This window comes from Dendrobates tinctorius, unplaced genomic scaffold, assembly GCF_039654945.1.
Source record: "Dendrobates tinctorius isolate UK_male_01 unplaced genomic scaffold, ASM3965494v1 ptg000056l, whole genome shotgun sequence".
Lineage (NCBI taxonomy): Eukaryota > Metazoa > Chordata > Amphibia > Anura > Dendrobatidae > Dendrobates > Dendrobates tinctorius.
Window position 1 is genome coordinate 5,644,269 of NW_027361724.1, and position 13,373 is coordinate 5,657,641.

General features: G+C 44.9%; 1 protein-coding gene across 5 annotated transcripts in view; it reads left to right on the forward strand.

Annotated features, from left to right (window-relative positions):
* Nucleotides 1-820: 820 nt before the first annotated feature.
* The window catches only part of OSBPL6 (oxysterol binding protein like 6), a 327,603-nt gene continuing 315,050 nt past the window's right edge, over nt 821-13,373 (forward strand). For 2 of the 5 annotated variants that reach the window (XM_073577454.1, XM_073577455.1), the window contains exon 1: nt 824-1,207. The gene's annotated coding sequence lies outside the window, so the exon portion shown is untranslated. Of the gene's footprint in view, nt 1,208-13,373 lie in introns of all 5 variants that reach the window. The other 3 variants (XM_073577451.1, XM_073577453.1, XM_073577449.1) reach the window with 3 other exon arrangements.

The window sequence follows — 13,373 nt, forward strand, 5'->3', positions numbered from 1 at the left end:
GCCATCACGGGCATTTTCGCAAAGGATTACTGGGAACGAGAGCGTGAAGAGAAGCGGGAAGACTGCGCGGGACGTCGGAGGGTGAGAATAACAATATTTTTTATTTTTAAATTCTATTTTTTACAGGGATATGGTACCCACAGCCCGGAGGACAGTCTCCTCTCCTCCGGACCGTGGGTACCATCCGCAAATGTTCTGCTTACTTTCCGCATGGTGTGCACAGCCACATGCGGAAAGTAAGCGGAACAATGCATTCCTATGGGTGCGGGATCGCCGCGATTCCGCAAATTAATGAGCATGCTGCGGTTTTTACCGCGAAGCGATTCCGCTGCTGTAAAAACCGCAGCATTAGCACAGCATTGCGGAATCCCATAGGAATGCATGGGATGCTTATTTTTCGCGTTTTCGCGGCAAAATCGCGCGGTTAAAACCGCTGCGGAAACGCGAAAAAAAGCCACGTGTGAACTCAGCCTTACACTCTGATCATTCTTTGCACATTGTAACCTTGAGGTTATTATGATGTAGGACTGGACTTGGAAACATTGTAAAACATTGTCCTAAAGTCTAGACACACTGTGCATTGTAGGACTCTTAAGGTTAGATGTGTCCCATAATATACATACAGTGTAAAGGAAAAACCCCACAATAATCAGAATTATCATCCCCCTCTGTTGTGGCTGCTAATCAGAGAGGTCAGACATTGCACATAATGCAGAGCAGATGATTAGGATGCAGCACACTGTGCACTATATGCACATGCAGGGGTCTGGGCTGATGATAGGCTCTGTGCCTGCTCTGCTCCTGCCTGCACTGATGATAGGCTCTGTGCCTGCTCTGCTCCTGCCTGCGCTGATGATAGGCTCTGTGCCTGCACTGATCAGAGTCAGATCCATGTGCTCCACTCTCCAGTTCTTCCTCCCAGCCCTGCTGTCCCTATAGGATTGCACATGCCTCTCACTGCAGGGAGGGGCAATCGGTTACCCGGCTAGGAACTGCAGAGAGAGAGGGGCACCAAATAGCAGAGACGATTGTGCAGGAACACAGGTTGGATCCCAGCCAAAGGATCAGTGCCTTCTGGCAGCAGGCTGGTGCAGTGCATGGCATCCAGTGATCATCCCCAGCGCCCTTGACAGTACACTGTGAGGCTTTGCTGCAGGTGACAGATTTGGAGCTCTGTGCATTCTCCTCTGCTGCATCACTACCTATGGTGAGTCTCTGCCATCTGATCTGATGGCCCCTCATTATTGTGTCCTATAGACAATGCATGACTGCTGGCTGAGCCATGGCTGATGAGCTCAGACTATACAGGAGCTCAGATCAGTGTGACTGATGATCATCCCAAAGTGTGTCCCTGCTGCAGTGATCGGGTGGGTGGGGTGAGCATTGCAGCCAGACCCCAGTAGTTATGGGGAAAGTTCCTTATGGAGCATTAGGTTAGCAGTGGGGGGGTAAACTTTACACTTTTGCTTTATGCATTGCAGTCACTTTGCTGCATGACAGCTGATAAGTGATGGAGCCTGCAGGTTCCTGGAGTTGTGGGATCCCACACAGGTGATGTCATTGGTGTTTCCCAATGAGCAATGTGGGCTGACGGTGACGTCATGCTATATCTTCCCATAGACTATGCTGAGCTGCTCCATAGATGGCAGCGGAGTCAGATTTTAGGTTTCCTCTTTGTTTACGTAAATAGAGGTTTTATGTATTTGTTTTAACATGACAATAAAAGTAACCTGTCGGGCAATGTTCTGGGACCGACGCAAAGTTTTGATATGAGTGCAAAAAAGAGTGGGTATATGGTACAATGCACATATCTGGCCAGCTGTCCCTAACAGCAGGTGCAGACAGACGTATTTTTGGTCTGAGTACAATATGATAAAACATGGGATCGCACTCTGGCCAATGTTACTCTATGGGGCCGCGAACCTGTTATATTTATTCCTCTGACCATGCCCGAGTTTAATCTGATACTTGCATCGCACTTGGCCATGCAAGTCAATAGGTGCATACAAAAATCAGACTGCACTCGGATGACATCTGAGTGCAGACCGAGTTCTATGGACTGACAGAATGGAAAATCGGATTAGACTCTGATCAGAGCGTGATTTGGATAGTCGCCCGATTCTTTTGGATGAGAGAATACACGGTCACTACGCATAAAGTATGTAAAAAGCGTTTTATGCTCCGTTTATACCTAGGGGGTCTGTGAAAATCGCAGACGGTGCCCATTACAATCCGTATGCTATCCCTGGTCAGCATTGTCACGTATAGGAGAATTTTTGCTGTTTTTTTTTTTGTTTGTTTGTTTTTTCATATATGAAAATAACTGATGATACAAACTGATACTTAACACTAATGAAAACCAATGGACCGATTTTTGTTGTGAAAGAGGCCTTGGGCTACATTTACACATCTGTCCACTTTTTTTTAGGAACTGTTTTTATCTCATGTGTCATCCATTTTGCCTCCTTTTTACATTTTATTTATTTTACTAATTTATATAGCGCTATTAATTCCTCAGCGCTTTCCAGACATCTGTGTTTGTATCCGGTTTTTTTTCACTGAAGCAGGCAGACTATCTGAACTTCTATATATGCATTTACTCTTAACTGATGGATCTGTTAAAAACGGCTGGAAATTGGATAGAAGACTGAAGCATTCTCCTCTAAAGGCCCCATCACACACAGCGATATCGCTAGCGAGATCGCTGTGTGGGTATCGCTGATCAGGAATGTCCCGGGCCATTTTTTGATCGTTGGCCAGCACACATCAGTGAGCTCCCAGCACTGTAAGCAGACGCTGGGAGCTGGTATCCAAGGTAAATATCGGGTAACTAAGCATGCGTCGCTTAGTTACCTGCTGTGTACTTTGGATACCTGCGTGCGCGTGCTGGGAGCTGGTATCCAAGGTAAATATTGGGTAGCTAAGCATGCGTCGCTTAGTTACCTGCTGTGTACTTTGGATACCTGCGTGCGCGTGCTGGGAGCTGGTATCCAAGGTAAATATTGGGTAGCTAAGCATGCGTCGCTTAGTTACCTGCTGTGTACTTTGGATACCTGCGTGCGCGTGCTGGGAGCTGGTATCCAAGGTAAATATTGGGTAGCTAAGCATGCGTCGCTTAGTTACCTGCTGTGTACTTTGGATACCTGCGTGCGCGTGCTGGGAGCTGGTATCCAAGGTAAATATTGGGTAGCTAAGCATGCGTCGCTTAGTTACCTGCTGTGTACTTTGGATACCTGCGCGCGCGCTGGGAGCTGGTATCCAAGGTACTCAGCGGGTAACTAAGTGATGCGCGCGCTTAGTTACCCGATATTTTCCTTGGATACCAGCGTCCTCGCTGGTCCTGATCGCTGGCGTGTCTGCCTGTTTGGCAGCTCACCAGCGATCATGTAGCGACTCACCAGCGATCCTGACAAGGTCGTATCGTTGTCGGGATCGCTGGTGCATCGTTTAGTGTGACGGGACCCTAAGAATAGGCTGCTATTGTTCTCGGCAGCACAGTTCCTGTTTACACAAGATTATGTGCTGCTGAGAACGTTGAAACCCTCCGTCAGGAACAATATTCGCACTAACTCGAAATGGAACAATGTGCCTGTCAAGCGCAGGCTAGAAAAATGCCTAGAATATCTAATTTTCTCAATTTCAGTGATCTAAAAGTGATCAGAGACCTTCATAGGGATGTAATAAAAGAGACTACACATTGTCAGGTGCAAAACAAACCCATTTACTCAACATAAAAGTAATAACTTTGATATACACAAATTTCAAAACTCCTGAGAAGCACACTTTCATTTGTAAGAAAATCTGCCTTATTTATATGAAATATCCACAAACCTTTCTCTATCCATTCATAAAACAAGCTAAATAAACAATAGTAATGACTAAAAACATTACATACCAACCTTATAAAGTGTGATGTGTTCGGGACCAATGAGCCTGAGAAGCCAGCACAGCTATATCTTCCTTCCTGAAGCTCTGCATAACCAACTGTGGTATCAGGTTTCACACAGCAGCTAGAGCCAGGAGACTATCTAGAGGGAGGGGGTTTCCTGAAAATCTGGTGAGAAGGGAGAAATGAAAGTAGAAGAGCTGCGCCTGTCAGATCCATTGTTCCTGACGGAGGGATTAAGCAATGCAAAAGATAATTTCCAGGAAAGCTTTTTTTTCTTATAGTCCAGCCGTGTTACCAGGCTTCTGATCACCAAACAAATGAGCAAAACTTGTGCTGGTCGGACGATCGGCAACCTCTTTGCACTGCAGTATCACCGATTTAAAAAAAAAAAAAAAAAAAAAAAAGTTCCTGGATCACTCGTTCCTAATAATTTGTGCAGCAGGAGCGGACACAGACAGAAGGGGGCCACTTCTGACAAGATATGGGCCTTTTGCAGTCCAGTAGTTATCATAATGCTCAATTCCACCTGCTTTGGCGGTGGTTGTGGGCCCCCCTCAGGTGACTGCTAAGGGTGGGCCAATAGTTTGTCCGCCCCTGTCATGCAGCGTAAATGCACCTTTAAATTATTTTTTTTTTTTATGTGAGTGATATAAATGCATCAAAGCTCTTGATTCTGGAGGCTTTCTCTTCTCCCTTCTCTCAGTGTTAGAAATAGCAGGATGGAAAAGCGAGAGGTTGTAAACAGATCTGTTATCAAGAGGGGTTAAGGAAAATAGGTTTCCCAATGAAATGTAAATGCCTTGCTGTAATGGTGCTGTAATACTGATTATATTGATACCTTTGGTGAAGAAATCCACTTTGTTCTTCTTTAATCACTGTTTGATGTTTTCTGCTAATTAGATTTCGGTGCACAGGGGCCGGACTGTGCACGGGGTCTTCCTTTGCCTGTCTGTGATTTCCCTGCCCGTCTTCCTGCCTACTCATTTAGAAATCTCAGCAGTGACTGGTCACTCGCAGAACAGAGACAGCAGAGGGTCCAGGGAATCAGACAGGCAGGGGAAGACCCTGTGCACAGTCTGGCCTCTGTGCACCGAAATCTAATTAGCAGAAAACATCAAATGGTGATTAAAGAAGAACAAAGTGGATTTCTTCACCAAAGGTAGAAATATAATCAGTATTGCAGTACTATTACAGGCATGTCATTACTTTACATTACAGAATCATGCTGACGGGCTCTTTAAAGAATTTAAAAAGACTGAACACATTCTCAGAAAGTCATTTAAAGGCTATGTGCACACTTTTTCTAGGAGTTTTTGATCCTAAGACTGATAGGAAACTGAGAGGAAACTCTTCAAATCCTCTTCCAGAAATGCAAAACTTTGCCAAAACTTGGAGGATCTGCTCACTTTCCTCCAAAATCTCTGAAAGAAGACTCAGTGTACATAATTTTTAAGAATGGTACGCTGGAGACCGGATGATACTACCTGTCAGAGGAGGTGCTTAAAGCTGGGTGTGACAGTGTGTTGGGAGTGCTTGATGGGAGAATACTGGATGGGGGTATTGTGGGAACCCCTGGATCGTGGTATACTGCATCAAGGTGATTTATGTGGAAAAGCTTTGGCTGTCCTTACACCCGTAATGGGGGCTTTGGTTGTCACTACTGTAAGGGAGGTGGAAGCTAGATGTGGCTTGTAAACCTCTCTTAGATCTGTATGTTGGTCGTAACCCTCTCTTAGAGCTGGGTGTGGCTCTCGGCGCTGGGTGTGGCTCGCGACGTGCTCTCGGCGCTGGGTGTGGCTCGCGACGCGCTCTTAGTGCTGGATGCTCTGTCAAGGTCAGAAAGGTTGGAGACACACAGGGTTTGATCACACTGAGTGCTGGACGGAGAATGGTCTATTAGTTTAGCAGTCTAATAGAAAAAATAAAAAAAATATCTAAAAATGAATAGTTTTATTTTATCGATGGGGAAAATCAATACTGATGATGATCTTGCCTGTCTCTTCTTTCTCAGATAATGATTACCTCTGCTGTCCACCAGCCAGGTTTGGACTGTCCCACAGGAGAATCCTTCAGTAGGCCCCTGTTAAGAAGTGCTAATGAGTAGTACAGAAAAAAAGTATCATCTTATCATTCATTATCCAAGCTAGCCAAATTAATATCATATAGAAACAAAAGTACATTTGTTTACTAGGGTCAGATAATTTTTGCATGTAGCTGAACAGTGGACCCTAAGAATCAGTGTTAATGGTGGGCCTTTGCCAATCCAGTCCGACACTGCCGCCAGCCATATGTTCGCTACTGAGCACAGCACATTTTAACGTGATCATGTTCCCCAGGCTTCTGTGTCCTTGTAAATATTGTCCAGGCCAATGCTCCAGAATCCAGCAGTACTTGTGGGCCTATGTGTCATAAGGGAATACTGGTCTTTTGCAATAAACACATTGAGGCTGTGTGCACACGCTGCGGTTCCGCAGCGGTTTTGGCCGCTGCGGACCCGCAGCAGTTTCTGCTGCGGTGTACAGTACAATGATTCCCTATGGGAATCAAAAACCGCAGTGCAGACGGTGCGGAATTTTCCGCGCGGATTATCTGCGGTTTTCAATCCGCAGAAAGAATTGACATGTCAATTCTTTCTGCGGATTCTCCTGCGGTTTGCCATCTCCTCCATTGAGGAGATGAAAAACCGCAGGGCAAAACCGCAGAGCAATCCGCAGGTAAAACCGCAGGTCTTTTGACCTGCGGTTTCACCTGCGGATTGTACAAAATCCGCGCGGATGAATCCGCACCTTTTCCGCAGCGTGTGCACACAGCCTTACTGTATAGTGAAGACGTAGCAGATTCATCTCTAGGTGATAGACTACCTCCAAGAAATTCGGCTCTATTTCTAAATGATTTTATCTCCTGCGCACCAATCCCTTGGAATCAATGTGCTAATTTATATGTTGTTTCCTACTGGCTTGTATTAAAAATTTTGCAGAAAAGTTTGAGACTTGAAAAAAGGGTGAGCTAGTCAGTATATGATATAATCTTCGAATGCATCTACCGTCGTTCATCTGCAGGCATGCTATGGCTGTACGTGAACTATGCGACCGCTCGTGTGTTGTCCATAGCAAACCTCTAAGGGTGTGTGCACACGCTGTGGATTTGGCCCTGCGGATCCGCAGCAGTTTCTGTTGTGGTGTACAGTACCATTATAACCTATGGAAATGAAAAACCGCTGTGCAGACGGTGCGGATTTTTCCCCAGCGGTTTACCATCTCCTCCATTGTAGAGATGATAAACCAAGACCTGCGGATTTTGCAAAATCTGCTCGTATCAATCCGCAGCGTGTACACACCCTAAAGGATGTAGGTGCAGAGCTCGGAGCTTTGCTTAGTACAGTTGCGTGACCTTAAGATTTAGGGGACTGCAGCAACCTATGGTGCCATCATGTATCGGAGACTATTAGTGTCACGTGCCCCGTCCTGTGTGACACGGCCAGCAGGCCGGTAACTAATACAACAGGACACGGCACGTGTAATTGTCCAGTGTGACACGGCCCGCAGGCCGGTAACTAATACAACAAGACACAGGGGATAGGGCAACATTTACAATGGTGGGCCCTGCGATAGGGAACGGGGGATGTGGAGACCTCCTGCACTCCCCTGAGTCAGTGTCCCTAACACTCCTAACGTTCCCTATACAGGCTGCCACCGATCAGGATACCTGTCACCCCAGCACACCCTACACCTATTCCTTACTAGGGAGCTGGGTGGTGCAGGCACTGGCCCCACCGCTGTACTAACACCAACATGAGGAAAAGTGACAAACAGGGAAACACTTATCTTTGCTCTGATGCAATTGCTCCCAGCAGCAGAGTCCAACACCTGAGTGCATCTTCCTCCCACCATGTCCAACACCTGGGTGCAGCTTTACAGCAACAGCGTCCAGCACCCGAGTGCCGCCTTGGAGCCAGCACCTGAGTGCAACTGTCCAGCAACTGAGTCCAGCACCTGAGTGCAGCTGTCCAGCAACGGAGTCCAGCAACTGTGTGCAGCTCTACACCATAGCTGCCACTCCACCAAGCTTTGCAAGAATTCTTCACTGACACCATAGCTGCCACTCCACCAAGCTTTGCAAGAATTCTTCACTGACACCATAGCTGCCACTCCACCATGCTTTACACGAACTCCTCTCTGACACCATAGCTGCCACTCCAGGACTCTGACTGAGCTGCCCTGGACTCTCCTCAGCTCCTTCCTTCACCCAGGATGGTTTGAAAAGACCAACAATATCACCAATGTGAGTGAGCACAACTGACACACCTTTATTGAGTATACACACCTGTTAGTTTTGCCCCCGGTGGTGGTTAGTGTAAATGCACGGGAATCACTGTCTCTAAAAACACCAGTGCAATGACCATACTGGCCACCGGGGGCAAAACTATCTCTCAGCACAAGCTAGAGAGAGGAAAAAAAAAAGGTTACCAGTGCTCTTATCTGACATGATCCAGCATGGATCATGACAATTGGTAGGTGCTGTGACTGCTATGGATGACTTGCCATTCAAAGCTTAGTCTAAGATGTAGCTTAGTTTATATGCAGCTACAGGGGGGTAATCAAGAGGCACTACAAGGGACAAAAAACATTGTGTGACATGAAAAAGTAAAATACCCTATGAATAGTGAAATGTATAAACATTTGTCATCCTCACACCAAGAAACTGAAAGTATCCTGTATCTAATTTATATCTGTGTTCTCGGTATATGCAATACTTCATCCATTTCCTTCAAAAATAAGACCTTTCACTGGATTTTTTTAACGTCAACTGATGACCTCTTCCAGTTGTCACTCCTCCACTGATTCTGAAACAGTTTTTATTTTTCTTCTGTGCCTCTTCCTTACAAAGTTATGACCCCTGGTAATAAAGATGTAAATTTTCCTCTCAACTTACTGGGTGTGTACTAAAGAACCTCCCTGTGGGCGTGACTGTGTTTTGATTGGCCAGTGACAGCAGAAAAGCTGACATCCGTGGAGAAGTTCTGGTAAACGCCCAGTTGAGTTGGTTGACGGGAAAATTTAGCGCTTTATTTTTTTTTAGGAGAATATAACTTTGGAATGGAGAGGCGCAGAAGAAAAAGAAAAACTGTTCCAGAATCAGTGGAGCAGGGGCAATTGGAGGAGGGACTCGGTGTAAATTCCAATGACAATTCCCCTTTAAGGTAATTATCATATCAAACAGCATTAACAGGTTAGGCACTTCTGCTATTATGAGTGAGGGTGTAGCTCGTGGTCTACCACAGCTGCTCCTTTGGTAGTTCCACAATTGCCACATTGACTTCCTTCATTGTATTCCTGTCTGTTTAGACATAATTATACCTATATTGTGTTATGTAACATATTTATTCACTGTGTCTGTACGAGGATACTGCAAAGAAACTCACAGAACGTCTTGATAGTTCTTCAGACGTACACCAGCTTTCATCCGAGGTTGCAATTACCTGTCTGACGCAGTAAGTACAGTAGAGTCAATCTTCTGTGATCACTGACGTCTGGAGACTTGTTAGAGTTCACCAGTGCAGAACTCATGTGATTCTCAACTTTTATATAACAGCAAAAACTTTTTTTTATCCTACTAGAAATTGTGCAGGTCGTGACTGTTTGCTTCCTCAATTTTATTAAACGCACGTCATTATTTTGTATTATGAGATGTTCATGACGGATCCAGCACGAATGTCGTGCCTGTTGACGCCATGGATCCATTCATTGAAGTGTGTGCGTTCGGTCTGCATTACTGAACAAAATTCGGACATGTTTCCATCAGTCTGCGGAAAAAGGGATCTATTATCAGAACCTTATGCTGACATACGATCTGTATCCACATAGAGTGCACTCATACATAGGTTCTTCCATTCTGTGTTCTGTATGAGGTTATTCATTATTTTTTTTTTTTTTTTTTTTTTTTACAACTGACTTCACACTTACCTTTTAATCAATATGTGGTTGTGGTAGATCGGCTCATTCGGCTGCACACGGAGGTAGACACAGGAACACTGTGGCTTTAGGAATGCACTCGGTATATTTAGATACTGCATAAACCAAGGAAATGCACAAAGTAAACACGGCCCTCTGGGCAAAACACAATGGTAGCACTAGGCACAGTCCTTGTTTTACCGTGAATCAGCCCATTCCAGGGTTAGCAAGGCCCTCTGTTCAGGCATAAACGAAACACAAAACACTTCCCTGGAGTGTTCCTCTCTAGATACCAAACACTGCTGCCTTTGGAGGCCAGCTACTTAAGCCCCAAACCCCAGACCACACCCTGGGGTGGAGATAAGGTGGACATCCTCCCACCCGTTCTATGGATGTCCACATAAAAGCCAGCCCATTATACAAATTTGCTTAACCTCTCACCGCATCTAGTGTGCTGGAGGAAAAACTCTTGGCGTAGTGAAACCTATCTCCCCTCCAGCACTTTACCAGTGACTTTGTCACACTGTGTTCGTCATTTCAAGACGGGTTCAGATGGCCGTATTAAAAATTAGATCATTCATGTCTCCAAATTCCAGACACGTTTGTCCATAAGCCGTAAGCCAAACGGGTGAAAAGTGGTCTGTTTTTTTGCGGCTGAAAAAAGTAGAAACTGATGTATGGATGTGCCCTTACTCTGCTTTCACATATTTAAATGGATTTTCAAGTTCCAGGAACCTCCTGTACTTTGGCTGAATTTTTGTTTCAAAGTAAGCAAACTGTTCTCTACTCACCCTCTCTGGGTCCAGGGCTGAGTCTCCGCCGCTGCTTCAGATTTCTGTTATTGTCCGTAGCTCTGATTTCACATTGACAGCGCTGCAGGCAATCGGTGAGCTTGGCGACTCACCCCTAGTTCAGCAACCGAGTTGTTATTGGCTGCAACACTGTCGCCATGATGTCAGTGCTGCAGGCAATAAAAGACACCTGGAGAAGTGGCAGAGACTCGTCGCCGAACCTGGGGATGGTGAGTAAAGTACATAGTAACATAGGCCGAAACAAGACATTAGTCCATCCAGTTCAGCCTATAAAATTCTGTCAGAATAAATCCCCAGATCTACGTCCTTCTAAAGAACCTAACAATAACTGTAAGATACAATATTGTGACGCTCCAGGAAGACATCCAGGCCTCTCTTGAACCCTTTGACTGAGTTCACCATCACCACCTCCTCAGGCAGGGAATTCCAGATTCTCACTGCCCTAACAGTAAAGAATCCTCTTCTATGTTGGTGGAAAAACCTTCTCTCCTCCAGACGCAGAGAATGCCCCCTTGTGACCGTCACCTTCCTTGGTATAAACAGATCCTCGGAGAGATATTTGTATACTTGGTTATTAGATTGCCCCTCAGTCGTCTTTTTTCTAGACTAAATAATCCTAATTTTGCTAATCTCTCTGGGTATTGTAGTTCCCCTATCCCCTTTATTAATTTTCTTGCCCTCCTTTGTACCCGCTCTAGTTGTTGTTTTTTTTTTGTTTTTTAACGTATACTGGTCTGGGGGAAAAATGAAAGTAATGCAATGGGCTATCCGTATCAGTCCCATAGAATTAATTGGCGCTGTCCATTCTTGTTCTTCCCTTCAAATAAACTCCTATTCGGCAATTAATGAGAAAAAATAGGGTGCCCAATATCCCTATTGTAGTATTCAGCAGGGGCCGCCTCTCTGCTGCCCCTACTGGGCATTGGTCACATGGCCGCAGCATATGACAGGTGCAGCCAATCACTAGGCTTAGCGGTTTTCTTCTGTCTAGATCGGCAGCGATTGAATGTATCACGTGTTTTATACACGTCATCACCACAGCAGCCTTATCAACAAAGACTGGCAGGGAGCAGTGGAGAGGCGGCACCGGAGCAGCATTTTTTTTTTTTTGTATTTTTCATCTAGATAAAGCAGTTGGACAATTTAATTTTGATGTAAATAAAACCCCTTTGGGTTTGAATCCCACCAAGGGCAACATCTGCAAGGAGTTTGTATGTTCTCCCCGTGTTTGCGTGGGTTTCCTCCGGGTACTCCGGTTTCCTCCCACATTCCAAAGAAATACTGATAGATTGTGAGCCCCATTGGGGACAGTGATGATAATGTGTGCAAAACTGTAAAGCGCTGTGGAATATGTTAGCGCTATATAACAAAAAAAAAGAAAACCTGATTCTGGTGGTGGTTAGACCTTTGGCTCTCCTGCTGTTGCAGACCTACAGCTCTCAGTACACTATTACAGTTTGTGTCTGCAACCTGCTCTGCTGTACATGGCTGCTCTGCTGTACTTTATATCATCCAGTCCAGAAACAGAACTTCTGTGCATTGCAGTGTTTGTAGCTCCTTGTGAGACAGCAGTGATGTGTCATGTTCTCCAGTTTTCAGTGTTGCCATGGAACGGATTGAGTAACATTTTTCAAATTCATGCCATATTTTCACTACCCTGGATGGACGGTTTCCCTACATGGATGGGCGGTTGGACTTTCACTCTCATTATAGCTCATTTTTGACTGGAGTCCATCCTCCCTAGTCTTTGTGGCACGTTTACTTAGAAAGTTTCCATTGATGGAAGTTGTGATGTGATGTTCTCCAGATTGTTTTATCCCTTAGAACCTGACTTACATAAGCTTCTCCTGCCTTCCTTAGCTGTGATCCTAAATGCATAACCTACTGCGGGACACTTACCGTATTTTCTGTGTGTTTTTTTTCCCTATAGCTGGCAGTCATAAACCAATTACGGTAATTATTTGAGGCTGACTTTGGATACACTTGACCCGAATCCGTGGCATATATGTTTCTTAAAGGGATTGTCCAGTCTTGGGATAAAAGTCCACAGTCACTATCTGCTAACACGTGACAGCGTGCTGTGTGCATGCTGTCACAATTTATTGCTGCGAGTAGGTGGTGCTGTTATTTGCATACTTTTGGTCACATGCCAACTAGACACTTTCAATAGAAGTGAATCGAGAGGCGCTAGATAAGTCTAGTCGGCATGTGACCTAAAGTATACAAAACGCATAACATGCGGTTACGTGACTTCCAGCTAGCATAGAGGAATCGAGACAGCATGTGCACCAGATGCACCCATGATTCGGCAGTGTGCCCAGACAACCCCTTTAAAACAATTTATCTTGTTATGGCAATATAATGCAGAATGTTATATGGGGCCTGAAAAACAGAGATTGTGATGTCTGAAGGAAAGAGTGGATTCTCAAGAATCTATAAGTATATATTACAGGATTTGTCCACTACACGGACAAGGATAACCTACTGTATATATACAGTGTGTATGGAAAGTATTCAGACCCCTTTAAATTTTTCACTGTTTCTTTGCAGCCATTTGGTAAATTCAAAAAAGTTCATTTTTTTTTTTCTCATTAATGTACACTCTGCACCCCATCTTGACTGAAAAAAAACAAATGTAAAATTTTTTGGCAAATTTATTAAAAAAGAAAAACTGAAATATCACATGGTCATAAGTATTCAGACCCTTTGTTCAGACACTCA